Below are 16,934 nucleotides of genomic sequence, written 5' to 3'. Positions count from 1 at the left end.
ATTGATTGCATTGATCGCATTGATTGCATTGATTGGATTGATCGCATTGACTGCATTGATGTCATTGTTTTTTATTGATATCTTTGACGTCATTAATTTCAATTTCAACATTTTTACATTAACATCAACGGCATATCTACATTTCTCGGTTTCATACGATTATTCGCCAAGAAAGATAGCCATTTTGAATTTCGTGTCCGTCATCTTGGTTTTTAATATGGTAACGAACATCAACTTCAACAATCGCCCAGAAGCTAACATTTCGATATTGCCCCATCGACTCTCAACAACTAACCTTATTCAATTCAGTTGTTCAGTTGTTTATTCGGCAGCACTGCACATGAATTTACTGCCTCTTCTTTCTACCGTAGTACCGCGTACAGAAAAAACCAGGTTCGGTTTTCTAAAACCGAACCGATACCGCTGTTTAGAATACATTAACACGAGTTGAAACTCGTGCACACATGTAAACGGTGCTGAGTGACTCGGTTTGGTTTTCAAAACCGACACTCGGTCGTGGTTGTGTTTTCGTTTACCGTGTGAACGAAATCAAAACCGCACACGATGTGGATCACTCGTTTACACGTGTTGAGACTTTGAGCACCATACCAGTGAATGTACGTACCGGTTGGTTTTCTTACCCACCTCTGCCGGTGGGTCCACCTATCTTTCGAGGAGTTATCCCACTCACGCTGTCATCTGGCGACCGAAGCCACCCTGGTACTCTCGCAGGCTCCTCTATTTCCACGTAGCTCGAAGCACTCCTCATCTTCCCGGATGATCAGCCCGACTGGCATCATGCTCGCAATCACGCAGGATCCATCGTGTGATACCGTGCGGTAAGCAGATATCACTCTGAGGCACATCACGCGGTAGGTGCTCTCCAGTTTCTGTAGGTAACTGGTTACCCTCAGTGCTCTTGACCATGACAGGCCGCCGTACCTGAGCATAGATACGGCAACGCCTGCCAGTAGCCTACGTCTAGCGGCGCACACTTTTGAGCTGTTGGACATCATCCTCGATAATGCCGCAACAGCAGTCGACGCATGTATAGTCGACATGGCTACCGAAGGTCAGCTTGACTTCTATAATGACTCCGAGAGACTTCCGACTCCGCTGTGAGGCGATCACGACTTCTCCCACATGGATAACTGCATGTTATGCCGACTTGCGGTTGTTGACGATAACTACCTCCGTCTTATGCTGAGCGAGCTCCAGGCCTCTCGCGCCCATCCATTCCTCCACCGTGTTGATCGCGTGTTCTGCGGTTAGTTCTACCTCAGGGATTGACTTCCTATAGACCTCCAAGGTTACGTCGTCGGCAAAGCCGACGATCTTGACCCCAGGAGGGAACTTCAGTCTCAGAACCCCGTCATACATGAGGTTCCATAACAACGGGCCTAGGATCGAGCCCTGCGGGACTCCGGCGGTAATAGGAACCCTTTTCTGACCGGTATCGGTCTCGTATAGCTGTACGCGGTTCTGGAAGTAACTTTCCAGGAGGTAATTGAGGTTGTCTGACGCATTCTTGATGGTCACACGATTAGCGTTTCTACATTAAAATCGGCAGTCAGCCCAAGGAGCTTTTATTCTCAGGTGATACGATCCTCGAACTCTAAGCACCTTGAGTCAGCCTTTGTTGATTATAAGTTTAGGAAATATGTATAAGGTGACATATAATGTATTTTCCGCTTCAGATAGTAAGTATTCGCGCCAGCAGAGCTCCGAAGGAAATGGCGGATTCGATGACAGAGATTTCGTCTCTATGAGACGATGGACTGTCGGCTTTGGAATGCTAGAAGAATTGGGTTGCGCTAAGCTGCAACTTCGTAGGTATTGCGTTTTGAAAGAGGTAGGAGACACTACCGAAATGAAATATGTAAGTAGCACCAACATACATTATAATTCCTGGTCAAACAGTTCAGGAATTGTACGGTAAGGTATGGTCCATTCTCATTGGTTTGGACGTCTTCGTGGTTGGTTGGCTGACGTGCAACTTACAAGTGAATATATCAATTCGCTTCAGTGGGGGCACGGTGGCCAGATAGAATTCCTTAATATCGGTAGGGTCACTAAAAGTTTATCGGTAGTTATCGGTAGGCCGGGTTGTTGTCCCAAAAACGTAGTGTTGACATCGTTGACATAGAATTGTAAAATCATGAAAACACAGATCTCAGACCAAATCCAACCCAAAAAAAGCAAAGTTGAGTAGGATGTGTCCAAAATCAATAAAAATCTGTAGTTTTCGGTAGGTATAACAAAATATCGGTATTTTTGCCTTGGTCGTCTGTGTATCGGTAGGAAAGACCAAAATCGGTAGGACTACCGATAAATCGGTAGGTCTGGCCACCCTGAGTGGGGGACATGTGAATCCTACGAGTTGTCGACTTTTTTTACATTGCAATGGGTATAGGTTAGTTAGTTAGGTTAGTTCGGACAAGGAGTGCAGGACTGGCACCTAGGAGATAGTTAATAGAAAAAAATGAGGATTTGCCTGATCCATATCCTAATGAATACATATATAAACTAGAACAGGGATGATCGAATTCTAAGATGAAGGTTGAAGGAAAAATCATTCGCGAGTAATGACTGACACTGCTAGTATGTTTACCGTAACCATTAATAGTAGATTGATACGCTTCGGGCATAGGAGACAAAAAGGAGATTAGGAAGAGACAGAAGCAGATTCAATGTGAAATTTTCCACTACGACGTAGACTCCAAGGCGATGGTAGGATGATTTTCCGTAGAATTTGACAGACATTACAAGCTCTCTGCAAAAAAGTTGTACCAAACATTAGGTATGTATGTAGGAGTGTAAGAACGTATATATGAATATATGCCCTGTATGTATGGATGTGTATAGGAGCAATGTATCCCTGAGCAAATGGAAGAACAGCCCCTGAGCCGCCATAACGCTCATAGGAAGCCGGGTGCGCGATCATAGGTGTGACCATAAAGCGCTGAAAACACTGACAAGTGCAACTGTGAAACGGTAGGGGTACAGTTAATGCACATAGGTTGTAGAAATATGTTGTTGAGACAGCCCTATTGCACACTGATAAATAAGAATAACAATTCGTGATAAAGTCGGTAATTCGTCTAGTTGGATCGGTCACATAGGTGGATTAGCGAAGAAGCAGTGCAAATTCATTTAGGCCGAGTCTGTGCTATCGAAAAATCGTTTCAATATCCGCAATGAGGAACAGGCCATCAACACTAATGAACTGAACCGATTCGGAGATGCAGATGTAGGCATGAACAAAGCCACTCTATCCCCAGTTTTTTCGGCATTTAATTAGCAAGGGACTGGAAGGTGAAGTATATTTTTCAATATTTAGAGCCATAGTACTCAAGGGAGAGCAGGGTGTTGAAAGGAGAAAGTTTAGAAAAGCGTGGAAGGATCATATATGCAAGCTTAGAGCTCACCGGCGACTTAACCCTTTGTCTGCTACCGTAGTGGTCAGGGTCTTTTGGCATTAGAAATGCGAATCACCTGAGTCTACGGCATGTCCGAACAAGCGTAAAGTAACTTGTTACTTCATGCTGTCGGAACCGACAAAAAGTTAAGTCACGGTAAACTTCCACACTAAGCATTTGCGACGTTGAAACTCATTGAATGAGCCAGTTTTGTTTGTTCCCTCACCAATTGCCTGCCTGAGTGATTTTATTTTATCGACTATTGTGACTGTCTCAGCGTGTGTGACAATATGGTCACATGTGTTGCTGATTTGCACGGTGTCGGCAGCTTTCACCCAACGCTGCAACGATGAATCCCCATCACGGTAAGTTCTATTTTTACCATTTTTTTTGTTAACCATTTTTGTTAACGACCTATTGAGTTAATTTGTCAACAGTTTTTTCGGCATTTAATTAGCAAGGGACTGGAAGGTGAAGTATATTTTTCAATTTATTTGCTAATTAAATGCCGAAAAAACTGTTGACAAATTAACTCAATAGGTCGTTAACAAAAATGGTTAACAAAAAAAAATGGTAAAAATAGAACTTACCGTGATGGGGATTCATCGTTGCAGCGTTGGGTGAAAGCTGCCGACACCGTGCAAATCAGCAACACATGTGACCATATTGTCACACACGCTGAGACAGTCACAATAGTCGATAAAATAAAATCACTCAGGCAGGCAATTGGTGAGGGAACAAACAAAACTGGCTCATTCAATGAGTTTCAACGTCGCAAATGCTTAGTGTGGAAGTTTACCGTGACTTAACTTTTTGTCGGTTCCGACAGCATGAAGTAACAAGTTACTTTACGCTTGTTCGGACATGCCGTAGACTCAGGTGATTCGCATTTCTAATGCCAAAAGACCCTGACCACTACGGTAGCAGACAAAGGGTTAAGTCGCCGGTGAGCTCTAAGCTTGCATATATGATCCTTCCACGCTTTTCTAAACTTTCTCCTTTCAACACCTTGCTCTCCCTTGAGTACTATGGCTCTAAATATTGAAAAATATACTTCACCTTCCAGTCCCTTGCTAATTAAATGCCGAAAAAACTGTTGACAAATTAACTCAATAGGTCGTTAACAAAAATGGTTAACAAAAAAAATGGTAAAAATACCACTCTATCCCCCAGAGTGAACGTTCCACCAATTGTTGTAATGTTAAATAGGTTGGGCAAATTATCTGAAGAACTCAGATCTCGCCAGAATAGGTGATTGTCCGGGGTTTACCAAGCATGAAGACCGAGTACATAAAATCAGAGCTGGCGCATCACGCAGTGCGTGACGTATTTGAATTATGGATATGGATCTAGGAACTGCCGCATGAAGGCACGATGCAATGTGTGCGCTCAACAACACGAAACAAAAAGCTGTCCTGTCAAAGAAGTTGCTGCCTACAAGTGATCGGTATTAAGTCAGACCGGACTAAGCCGTAAAACATAAAAAAATGAGATAATGATAGCAATGGATAGTGAACTTCTTCAGCTACATTCGACTTTTGCCAGATTTTAAATATGTAACAATAAACAAGTAATATGGCAAAAATGTATTTCCAATTATAATGTAAAAGATGCTGCGATTCAAATTTTAAACTCGTTTTCATCGAAATCAATATTTTGTCACTTAGATCGATTTGCCAACCAAGTGTGGCATTGCCTTGGAAATCATCAAGCTACTGATCGTACGTGCCAAAAATGCGTGGATTTTAAATGTTTCCGCAAGGAGGCTTCAAGTAAAAATCAGCCATAACGACAGTTGCCTAAACTTCCAGCCCCTACCTTCGTAGGGAAACTGATACAACGGTCGTGTACGGAAGTGGATTACTCCGTCCTGCTCATTCTCTCGGGAACAGTAAAAAGAGATCTCACTAAGGCCCTCTATGAGTAACCGTAACGAAACAGAAACTGCACCAATGGTCACTGTTGCGGAATTGCTACCGATCTTCAGTACGAGGATGAAAAGGAAATAGTGTCGCACGCGAGCGAATCCAATCCTTTGCTTTGGTGAATTCCTAATTAAATATGGATATTAGTGAATTCAAGGTTCTCTTTTGGACCACGCTTTTAAAAACAAAGCCGTGGAATTACTTGACCTGACGGTTATAGATGTGACAATTTCAATCTTCCGAGATACAGAAGGAAAGGGTTCCAAAAACATGAAGGCACCTGGTTTTGATGCAATTTTTAACCTTGTTTTCAAGAATCGCAATTTCAATATATCTTCTCTTTCTCACATAACAAAAATTTAACAAGTGTCTTGATCTTAATTAATTTCCTTCATGTTGGAAACTAGCCTTAATCAAACGACATAAGTGAACTTTTTAGCATATACCAATTTATATTAATATTTTTGTTTTATTTTGCGTACGATTTACAACTACACTGTACCTTACCATCCCCTAAATCAGTTTCATTGATGTGCATTTGATCAGGAAAGTCGAAAAACCTTCACAAAACAATTATAACAGATAAATATTGTCTGCAGCTTTCATCCAAAATGCATATGGAATGTGGGTACTTTTCATATGGTACTGACATTAGTTGGCGTTTTTTGTACATTTTTACATGATAGTACAATAAAAATAAGACCTAACCCTGAGATTGACTGAAAATTGGTGAAAATGCATATGGGACTGTTATGCGCGCACCGGCAGTAGATCTCTAATGACTTTTTCATTAGAAGGACTATCTAAACATTAATTTATTCATACTGTGTTGCGTTTCGGCTTCGCCTCATCAGAAACCAACACTAACTTATTGTCGGAATAGATTAGCGCCGGCTTGACGCAAATCCCTTAAAACTAAAACACACTTTGTGTTTCAATCGAACGACTGATCCAACGTGATGTCCCTTTCGAGCAGAAGTTCTGTTTATGCCGATGAGACACAGTAAAACCGAAACTTGTCTTGGCTTAGCAGGCCTATGCGAAAGCACGATGCTATATTTCACCCTAAGGAGGAAAATTTGATAAAAACCAAAATTTCTCGCTAGGGTGAAAATTTGTTGGTAAAAACCAGTCTTTGTACAGGAGGGCACAAATCCTTATTTCATACTGTGTTGCGTTACGGCTTCGCCTCATCAAATATAGCATAGTGATTAATTAATTGAGTGTTTCAGTTTTTTAATTTTAGGGTGGGTGGGTTTCTTGCTCCTATAGTTGAGGTGTACCTATAGTTGCAGTAGTGGGTTATACGCCTAATTAAGGTACCAACCATCAACAAATTTTTTTTTTTATCGATTCATCGCGCTAAAATTATGCGACAATAAAACTGTTATCCTTGAAATTTGCTCAAATAACTATTGAAAAAAAATGATTTTCTATGGATTTTGAGCTCCCTTGCACCTATAGTTGATCTAATGTACCTATAGTTGCAAGTCCCATAAGAAATCAATGGGATTTACAATAGGAACCGAAATTAGCGATTGCACCAATATAGGTACATATGTTCCTATAGTGGTACAAGCGGTTTTGAATACATAAATTGGTTATTAAACCATCCTTATATTTTTCCTATGAAGTAGGGATTGAAAGCTTTTGTTTAATGTATTAACATTGCCCATTAGTCTATTCATCGATTTTTTAGCAAAAGTTTTCCTTAAGTATGCGACTAATAATACATCCACCCTACCAGAGACACGGTCATTTATCCTCCAAGAAACAGACTCGCTTTGTTTTTCAAATGATTATCGAACAATACGCCATATGATGAATACGGTCTGTGTCATGATATGACGATGTACAGTTAATTTATATGACATATCCATTTGAAATAATAGACTTTTCTGTTAATGGTTTTTAAATATATAGGTAAACGCGCCCTTATTCATTTCATTACTCAGGATGTCACATTATTTCGCCGATAACTAGGCTTACAGTGATCGGGTTGCCCTTGTAAATATGTCAACAGCTTTGTTTCATTTCTAAGGGTGCTTACAGAGTGGCGGCGAGAAGCTGAGCTGGCGCTGGAACTGACATTAGAATGCGAGATGCGAGAAACCTGCCTGCAGCAAAGTAAAGCGATGATGTCAGAGTGAAAGCGGGCAGTCGGCGCAGATCCGCTCGGCTTTCACTCTGACACCACCCATTTGGTTTGCAGCAAGCAGGTTTCTCGCATCTCGCATTCTAATGTCAGTTCCAGCGCCAGCCGAGCGGATCGGCGCCGACTGCCTGCTTTTACTCTGACAGGCTCTATTTAATATGCTGCGAGCAGGTTTCTCGCATCTTACTGTCAGTACAAGCGCCTGCTCAGCTTCTCGCCGCCACTCTGTAAGCACCCTAAGGGTGCTTACAGAGTGGCGGCGAGAAGCTGAGCTGGGGCTGGAACTGACATTAGAGTGCGAGATGCGAGAAACCTGCTTATTGCAAACCAAAGGAAGGATGTCAGAGTGAAAGCGGAGCGGATCGGCGCCGACTGCCTGCTTTTACTCTGACATGCTCCATTTGATATGCTGCGAGCAGGTTTCTCGCATCTCGCACTCTAATGTCAGTACCAGCCCCAGCTCAGCTTCTCGCCGCCACTCTGTAAGCACCCTAAGAAGCAGTACCATGCAAAATCTGGCTTGGAAAATGTAAAACGGCCGTGTTTGAGCGAAGCGAAAAGTCGAGTACAACGCACCCTTATTCATTGTACCATTTGAGCTAATGCGTTGAATAGAGATGGCAGACACTGCTCTAACTAATGTGTTTAAATAATTGAGAGGTGCTAAGATGAATTAGGACGTAGTAACCCTACGTCTATATTGCCAACGTTTTGCTCCGATCATATTAAATGCCATGATAGTTTTCGCAATAGAAGAACGGAACTATCCCTCCCTGAATTCATTGATGTCAACCGGATTTGTAATCCTGTTTCTAATTTAAATGCATATTTTCAAAAGGGTGCACCATCAGCTGTTTTGTCAGTGCAAATCCCCTCTATCTACATAGGTAGACAGAGTGTCCTTTTGCAATTTATTTTTGCGCGCTAACTGGTTTTACCTGTTGCAAAAAAGGACCTCATCTGCCCTGACCAGCAGACAGAATATCCATCGCTAGCAAATCAGAGCTTGCTGGAGAGATGTTCTCCGGGGTGGCCTATGTTAAGTCAGCTTTGCGCAGTGGCGATATCGTAACCAATGAGGTTTAACCGAGGTGCGATTATTGCTAGTTGAAAACTAATACCAATACCCCGCCTTGGGGACGTGCAATACCGTCCACTATGGCAATTTTTGGCAATCCCGAAAGGGATTCATAAACATTCAAAAAATATCTGACCAGTTAGGTCAAGAACCTGCATAACCTAGCTAATTGAAATAGAATAGTAAATATTTCACATGTTCTTGTTACATCTTTATAGTGGATATGTTGGTATAGGAAGGTTTATATTCGAAGCGTTTTATAGACATGTGAGAAATCCATAGCCACGATCGAAATGCTATCATCTCAAATTAACGATTCTTTCATGATATTCTCACGAATTCTTATGCACATCGTCCAGAATTACCCGATGTAAATTTGATCAATCCTTTTAAACATCGGCAGATCCGCAGATCTTTTTTGAAATCATTCCTTACACTTCTATGGGCCATGTTAATAAATAATTTTAAAATGGGGTCTCGTTGTGAGCAATTTATTCAAACGCTGTGAAGTTTCTATCTAGTACGTTTTTATACTTCTCAAATGGAAGTAAAAAGGAATTATAATCTAATAATCAAACGTTATTCAAAATTCCCATTGAAAAAAACGCGATTTTTTTCCATAATCGATCTTTTTACCTCGAAAAATCGATTTTTTGCATCTATTTTTCCTGGCTCGATGTTTGACAACCATCACTAGAACCACTTCAGTGCATCTTTCGAGTAGTTGCACGAGGCTAAATTCGGACAGAAAGCCGTAGGGCCATTGTAAGACCTCAGAAATAGAAGTAGACGTTCTTGGAGGCATTCTCTACAATTATATAAAATTTTGAAAATTCTGGATAAACCGTTACTGATCGAACACAGTTTACAGCACAAAATGATAGATTTTTTTTCTCTTTTGTTTACTACCAAGATCTTTGATTGGCGTGTAACTGTTGGTCCAGAATTTTCATTCAATGTGAATTTTGACAGTTGGCTTATAGCCTCAATCATATGTTTGTCGAGGAGTGCGCCTGCCCAATGGCTGTTCTGGTTAGCACGAATGAGGTGCTCCGCTTTCCACACGAGACAATTGCCTGCCAAATTGTATACTTTTTTGGCAAACTTAGATTTCTTAGCTTGCCATAAAAATACCTTTCTCAGGGACGTATTATAACAAGAAATGAAAAAGGAGCCCAGAAAGCTCAACTTAACACGGATTTGAATTTTCCCAGCTTCTTGCTAATAGCATGGTAAAAGAGATCTGGATTTTCCAGGTACGCGCGCAACATTTGTTTACGCCACTGATGTTCTTCCGACTCCATTTTCGCAATGCACAGTGGTCCGAATCCAGAATTTAGGATGACAAAAACATTTGTGACTAAACTACTGGTTCTAGAGATTTCATGTCTTCGGAACAAATAATCTGTGTCAATTGGGGCATCTTTTGAGGTGGGTGACATTAGGGTGGTCCTTATTGTTTGTACGATCTGAAAATTATTTTCGAAATAAGAAGAGATAGAACAATGAAGTGTTCCGCAAAATTTTAGTACAACCTTTTTCAAGCAACTTTGCTGAGGACGTCATATTTGTAACTTTAATGGTTTTAGTTTTACAGCTATTAAAATGTTGTGTGATAGGGTATCCCTAACAAAATCAGTTTTTTCGTTATAACTTTTTAAATAATTTTTTTCGTCAATGGCGTCTTCACAAAACTTTTAGAGCTTATTGAGACGAATATTATTTACCTAGACATATTTGAGATAGCTCATTTAGTTCAAAAGTTATGAGCAATTTTAGCAAAAAAACACAACCTTTTCAAATGTTGATACCTTAAAATGGAGCAAGTGAAATGGATTTCTTCTTTTTGCATTCGAAAGACCACAATTGATAGTATGTTTTATGAAAAAATCTCAGAGGTCATTTTTGTTTAACTCATTTTATTTTAGTTTGAATATTGAGAATATTACTACTATTTGTAGCATTAAAAGTAAAACGGTCAGTGTAACCTAGCAACTATTTTTAAAATAAGATCAGATAGATAAACAAAATCTCAAATAAAACTGCCCGAGTGTGACAAAGGGTCCACTGAGTTGTTGTTTCTAATGTAGTCGTGTACCAATCCATCTGAACAGCGGAGAACGTAGTGTGATGTTTGGCTAGCCATCCTAGTCACACATATTTGAATTTACAGTATCAACTTTGTTAGCTATTTTCGGAAAATTTATGAATAAGAGAAACGAAAGATATTAAAATCGAAAAACAGATAGGTATTCTAAAGTTATTCATTCGGAAACTTAGAACGGAAAGCTAGAGCTAGGCAGGATCATATGGGCATGATCGAAAGGAAATGTTAAGAATCGGTGGTCGATGACGACGTTTTGAGAAGGAATCACCAAAGTGGCGTGTTGGAAAGACGACAAATCGTTAAAGAAAATATCGAGCCTTCGAATTAATGAGCCATTACCCAGTTGAGGCAATTCCAATGATAGCAACGCGACAAGAAAAGTTTTTGCTGAATGGAGTTTGTGAGATCACGGGTTTGAATGCAGATTTATTGGAACGATTGCGTATCATTCTCGCCGTTATCAATAGCAAAGCAAAAATAAACACCCAAGTTTTTGCAGGCTATTTGGAAGCAACGAGAATGATTTACGATCACGAGTACGGTTGGATCCTCTATCTCCAACTCCATAAACTTTTGGTACTTGGTTCGTCTATCGTCAAGCATGCTTTTCTTCCTGTTGGTAGCGCATGTTCAATGTTGATGTCCGAATCTTTTTCAAAAACAAAAAATTAAAGGGTTGTGTACAGGACACGACCACGGTGACATTAAAAATATAGCTTTTTTATCTATCACACATATCGACACACGTTCTTGTTCACTCGCCTGTTTTCATATGTTACAATTTGCTATATACCCTCCCCATCAAAACATAATTTATTGAAGGTCTTTTAACGGTAATCTATTAATTAATCAAGTATCTCACTAGGTGATTGGCATTATTTGGCTGATCCATCTAGTAAAAATAGGCTGGTCTGTCCAGAAAATATATTCAAAAGAAAAGTTCCATATTGAGAGCTGTGATGAGGAAACCCACGCCCGCCAACGGAAATATACAGATTCTCCATAAAATATGAAATTTCATTTTCCATTTAAATTTTCAATAATGTACTAATGAACTTAAGTAAACAATCTTAAGTGTAAGTATTTCTTGATCGATTAGTGGTGGAAAAATGAAATTATTTGATAAATTACATGGTTATGCAACGTTCGCACTACCAGTTAAAACGGGTTTTTATGCTATCTTGGTGACGTTTTTCTTGTTGCTAATTATTAAAACGTGTTATAACTCTGTAGTGTAAACATTGTATTATTAAACCAATTCTGCAGCGTTTTATGTTATATAGGTGTTTTATGTGGTAATAGGACTGACATAATTATATCTTCAGTACAGCGGTTTGTTTCATAATTTAAAACAGATTTATTTTAAAATTTAAATTAGTATACCCAACCGTATTTGTTGTATACCTTAAAACGCAATTAGAACTGTGTTTTAAATACATAGGGTAGGACAGATATTCTGACTGGTTAAACTGGGAAAACAATTTTAAGTCCAGTAACGCTTAAGACATGGCTTGAATTTGAATCGAAAAAGAACACCCGCTTCAACTGCTGCTGGGACGGTAAGTTCTGTTTTAAAATTTTCCGTTGTGTGCAGTCCGAAACAAAAGTGTTTGAAATTAGAAAACAAAAAGTTCTGCTGGGAATGTGATTGTTTCCGATGCAATTACACTTAGATTTTTCACGCAGGGGATACAGGCCGTGTAAATGAAAACCGCGTAAATTAAAAAAAAACGCGTTAATGAAAACCGCGTAAATTTCAAAATCCGCGTAAAAAAACCTGAGTGTACTCTCCTATATAAAACACTACGCTGCTGAACAGTGCAATAACTACAGAAGCACGTTGTCAGATGCCTTACTGATAAAAAAACATATAACCGAAATATGAAACATGTAAACCAATTGGCTCTTTACCCTACGCAGCTACAAAGCGCCGTAAACATGGATTAACAAGTTACAACGCACACGCATGCATAAAAATAAATATGTATATTTTTTTCAAACGCAACACTCTTAAGCAGCACACACCGTATTGAATTAAATCCAAACCACCCCGCCCACCCACTTTGCAAATCATTCTGTGACACCATGCTGGTACCCGACAAATCCGCACACGGCCACCGCTGCCGAAAATGCATAGCGTCTACCGCTTATTGTAGTGCCCAGACGCTGCAGCCATGATCTTACCCGTTCGACATAAGAACAAAAACTGATTCAAACGGGTACGCGTCACCTCTATTTATAAACTAACCGTATATGGTTTAGTCACTTAGGTGCGAGTGTGTGCAAATGCCAACGTTACCGAAAATCGATAGCGCTTATTGCATCGCCCGGAGACGACGTTGCTCGTGTGGGATAAGAGCAACAACTGATTTAAACGGACATGCGTTGCTTCTATTTATGACTTTTCGTGTTTCATTGAGCAACTAAGCTGCCCTCTTTTGACGGCTGTGTCTGAGAAATCTGCCTCACGAATGGTATTTTTCCCGTTTTTTGTGAACTTTTTAATTTTACCAATTTCCAAAAGTCTACTTTTATTGGGGAGATATTAAATTATAACCAATATTTAAGTTAGGTGTTTCTGAATCGGTTGGTGTATGAATGATTAAAATCCATCTAGTAATATCGGAGTTATAAGCGTGCAAACCTTACATAGTTTCGTTACATGGGAGATAGTTTAGATTTTAGAATGACACCTAGCCCCAGATAGTGGAGTAAGACATTTTTAATGTCAAAATATCAAAAAACCAACACAATACTCTTGTTCAACATTAATTTTTACGTAAGAAACAACTCACTTGATGTTTTTTACGTTGATTAAATGTAATGTACTGAGGACGAAAGACAATTCGTTTCCGCAGAACAACACGCGAAAACATAAACGACGTAGTAACTAATACAGCTGCTTCACGGCAACAGCCGAAATGATAGTCGTCAACGATGCTCTCTACCATGTATCTAATTTACGCAACACGAGCTACCTCTGCAATAACATTCCCTATACTTATTGTACACCCGTACCTGTTTGACCCCATTCTACTCTATGTATTTCTACACACAAAAGAATGTTGCGGTTCAAATTACTATTTCAGAGGGTTAAATTAATTACAATGTGCCCACAATTTTCAGCTGATAATATTATGCTTTTACTGCAACGATGTAAATAGCCATTTTTACCATATCAAAATATATGCGTGTTCTGAATTTTTTACCATGTGTGTAGTACTTTTTTTCCCTGTATGGTATTCCTTTTTACTATAAAAGTATTTAAATTGATAGCTGCAGTATTCCCGTCACAACGTCCATTCATAGTAAATTTGACCCCGCTTGCTATGATTTTTACTAAAAGTTTGTGGATCTAATGTTCTAAGCTCATAATTCCTAAACGAAAAATGTAGTAATTCGTCATTTGAACACTTGGTTCCTATTCTGGCAGTACTATTACTGTCAGAATAACAACCAAGTATTTAAATGAAAAATTTCTACATTTTTCGTTTAGGAATTATGAGCTTAGAACACTAGATAGATCCCTATTGTAACAACTAGATTATCTATTCTACATGATAAAAAACACTGATTTGTTATTTCAAATTTATACCTCTTATACTTTTCAATTTTAATAAATTTGCTTGTATTTACATTGTGTACATATAACCGACAATCATCTGAGCTGTTTCCTGTGCGAAACATCGGGAATCTGGTATTTTACAAATGTTGAAAAACAATTTTCTTTCGTCAGTCCGACAAATAAGGTTGTATATTAATTGTGCAGGAAGTTGGCAGAGGGTGATGTTTCAAGACTCCAATGTTATTGAGACTTTAATTAAAAACGTCGGCGGATCTTACTGACATGTGTTCGAAGCACTTGCCGACCTGATTAAACGCTTTGAGACTTCAAGACAGACTTCTACTGCAGTGCAAATTTGTGACCGGTCCATTTTACCACCGAAAAACATCGTCCAATACTAGACTTGGAAACCGTGCTCTGTAGTACAGATTTTGTACTCTATTATAGGATAATAATGACAGAATCCATCTGGAAATCAGATTCTGTAATTGCGGATCATGGACCTGTTCTGCAATAAAGGAAATAAAAGGACCAAAATAATTCCTTTTAAAACCATTATTAAAATCATTCAAGTACCTTCAATATTATCCACGAAAAGGTAAGGGTGTCGTCTCTAATATTGTTCGATACTTTTACAGGAAACCTTTTTTTAATTAAATAAACTTCGAAAAGAACCCCGCGAGACGCAGAACGAAAATAATGTGATTTTATCAAAATGGCGCAAACTCAGCGTCCCATACTACCGAAAATTACCACCTTTGTAGTATATTTTAAAGGAAAATGTAGTCAGTTGAAATTTATCGGTACACCACATTTGTGTTAAACATAAACATAGTAAATTTTAGAATGTAAGAGAAAAATGTGCATGGTTTCGGAAAAACGCGTAGTAAACTCAACAGCCAATATATTAATTTCAACCCAAAGAAATAGTTGGTTTAACTGGATAAAACTGTTAGCGTTACCATTAGATTTTTAATGGGATTATAGTATTTTTTATTATAATGCTATTAAAATGACTCTAATTTTTGTTATTGTGAACATTTTGAACTATAGTTATTTTGAACACATATTTATTGTGATATTTACAAGGATATTATTTTGTGTGTATGGTTTTCTCGAAACTTGCGGATAGACTTATTCCTCGTTTCTAAAGCCTTTTCACTGAGGCATTAGAAACGAGGAATAAGTCTATCGGCAAGTTTCGAGAAAACCATTCAAGAAAATTTAGCAGCGTTGCCAATATTGACGATGTATTAAAAAAATTGCTGCTTACTTCGGACCCTATGATCTTGTTGAAAAATAGGTCAAATAATGTTCCAGATTTCTAGATCTTCCGGATGCTACCCGGATCTTGATTACTCGTGCCAAATTAACAGCATGCATGGGCCGTTCGCCGCACTTAAGCAGGGTGCTGGGAAGATTTTCCGATTCCCAAATGGATTCTACTAAGGCTATGACTAAAATAATAATTCAGCGGACTCTTCGCCACATTATGACGTAGTGCTGGAAAGGTTTTCCGCGGCTCAGGCGGAACGAAATAAATTGGAAACAACTCAGCGGGCCCTTCGCCACACTCGAGAGGTTTTATTTGAGATTTTGTTTATCTATCTGATCTTATTTTAAAAATAGTTGCTAGGTTACACTGACCGTTTTACTTTTAATGCTACAAATAGTAGTAATATTCTCAATATTCAAACTAAAATAAAATGAGTTAAACAAAAATGACCTCTGAGATTTTTTCATAAAACATACTATCAATTGTGGTCTTTCGAATGCAAAAAGAAGAAATCCATTTCACTTGCTCCATTTTAAGGTATCAACATTTGAAAAGGTTGTTTTTTTGCTAAAAATGCTCATAACATTTGAACTAAATGAGCTATCTCAAATATGTCTAGGTAAATAATATTCGTCTCAATAAGCTCTAAAAGTTTTGCGAAGACGCCGTTGACGGAAAAAAAATATTTAAAAAGTTATAACAAAAAACAGATTTTGTTAGGGATACCCTATCACACAACATTTTAATAGCTGTAAAATTAAAACCATTAAAGTTACAAATATGACGTCCTCAGCAAAGTTGCTTGAAAAAGGTTGTACTAAAATTTTGCGGAACACTTCATTGTTCTATCTCTTCTTATTTCGAAAATAATTTTCAGATCCTACAAACAATAAGGACCACCCTAATAGCACCCATCTCAAAAGATGCCCCAATTGACACAGATTATTTGTTCCGAAGACATGAAATCTCTAGACCCAGTAGTTTAGTCACAAATGTTTTTGTCATCCTAAATTCTGGATTCGGACCACTGTGCAATGGTTGCATAATTGCTTCACTCCACATTGTAAACAATACACATTGAAATAATTTCACCAAAAATTTAAATGTAAATGGAACCCAAAATTTACATGAATTGGAAAAAAAACGTTGCAGGAATTTGATAAGTGATGCACTTTGCTTCCATAAACCCTTTAATTCTTTTGAAGCTATACTGGTTGGAGAACTTTGAAAAACTAAAACAGAACCAATTCAACGTTGTAGCGCTATGAAGAAAATCATGGCATTGCCAACATTAATGTATATTGTCGCGAAGGTTTAGGAAAAGACGCTATAATAATAACATTTTTTCGTTTCTAGATACCAGATTTCTAACCCGGTCTAATAAGTGAGGAAATTTCAACGAAAAAGAT

The 16,934-nt window shown here is 38.6% G+C and overlaps 1 non-coding gene across 1 annotated transcript; it reads left to right on the top strand.

Moving 5' to 3' along the window:
• The first annotated feature begins 8,545 nt into the window (after positions 1-8,545).
• On the top strand, positions 8,546-8,686 carry LOC131696121 (U4 spliceosomal RNA). The gene has a single exon (XR_009306725.1). It is a non-coding gene; the product is annotated as a U4 spliceosomal RNA (small nuclear RNA).
• The last annotated feature ends 8,248 nt before the right edge of the window (positions 8,687-16,934 follow it).

The sequence above is a fragment of the Topomyia yanbarensis genome, unplaced genomic scaffold (assembly GCF_030247195.1).
Source record: "Topomyia yanbarensis strain Yona2022 unplaced genomic scaffold, ASM3024719v1 HiC_scaffold_75, whole genome shotgun sequence".
Classification (NCBI taxonomy): domain Eukaryota; kingdom Metazoa; phylum Arthropoda; class Insecta; order Diptera; family Culicidae; genus Topomyia; species Topomyia yanbarensis.
This window is presented reverse-complemented; position numbering and strand designations above follow the sequence as displayed.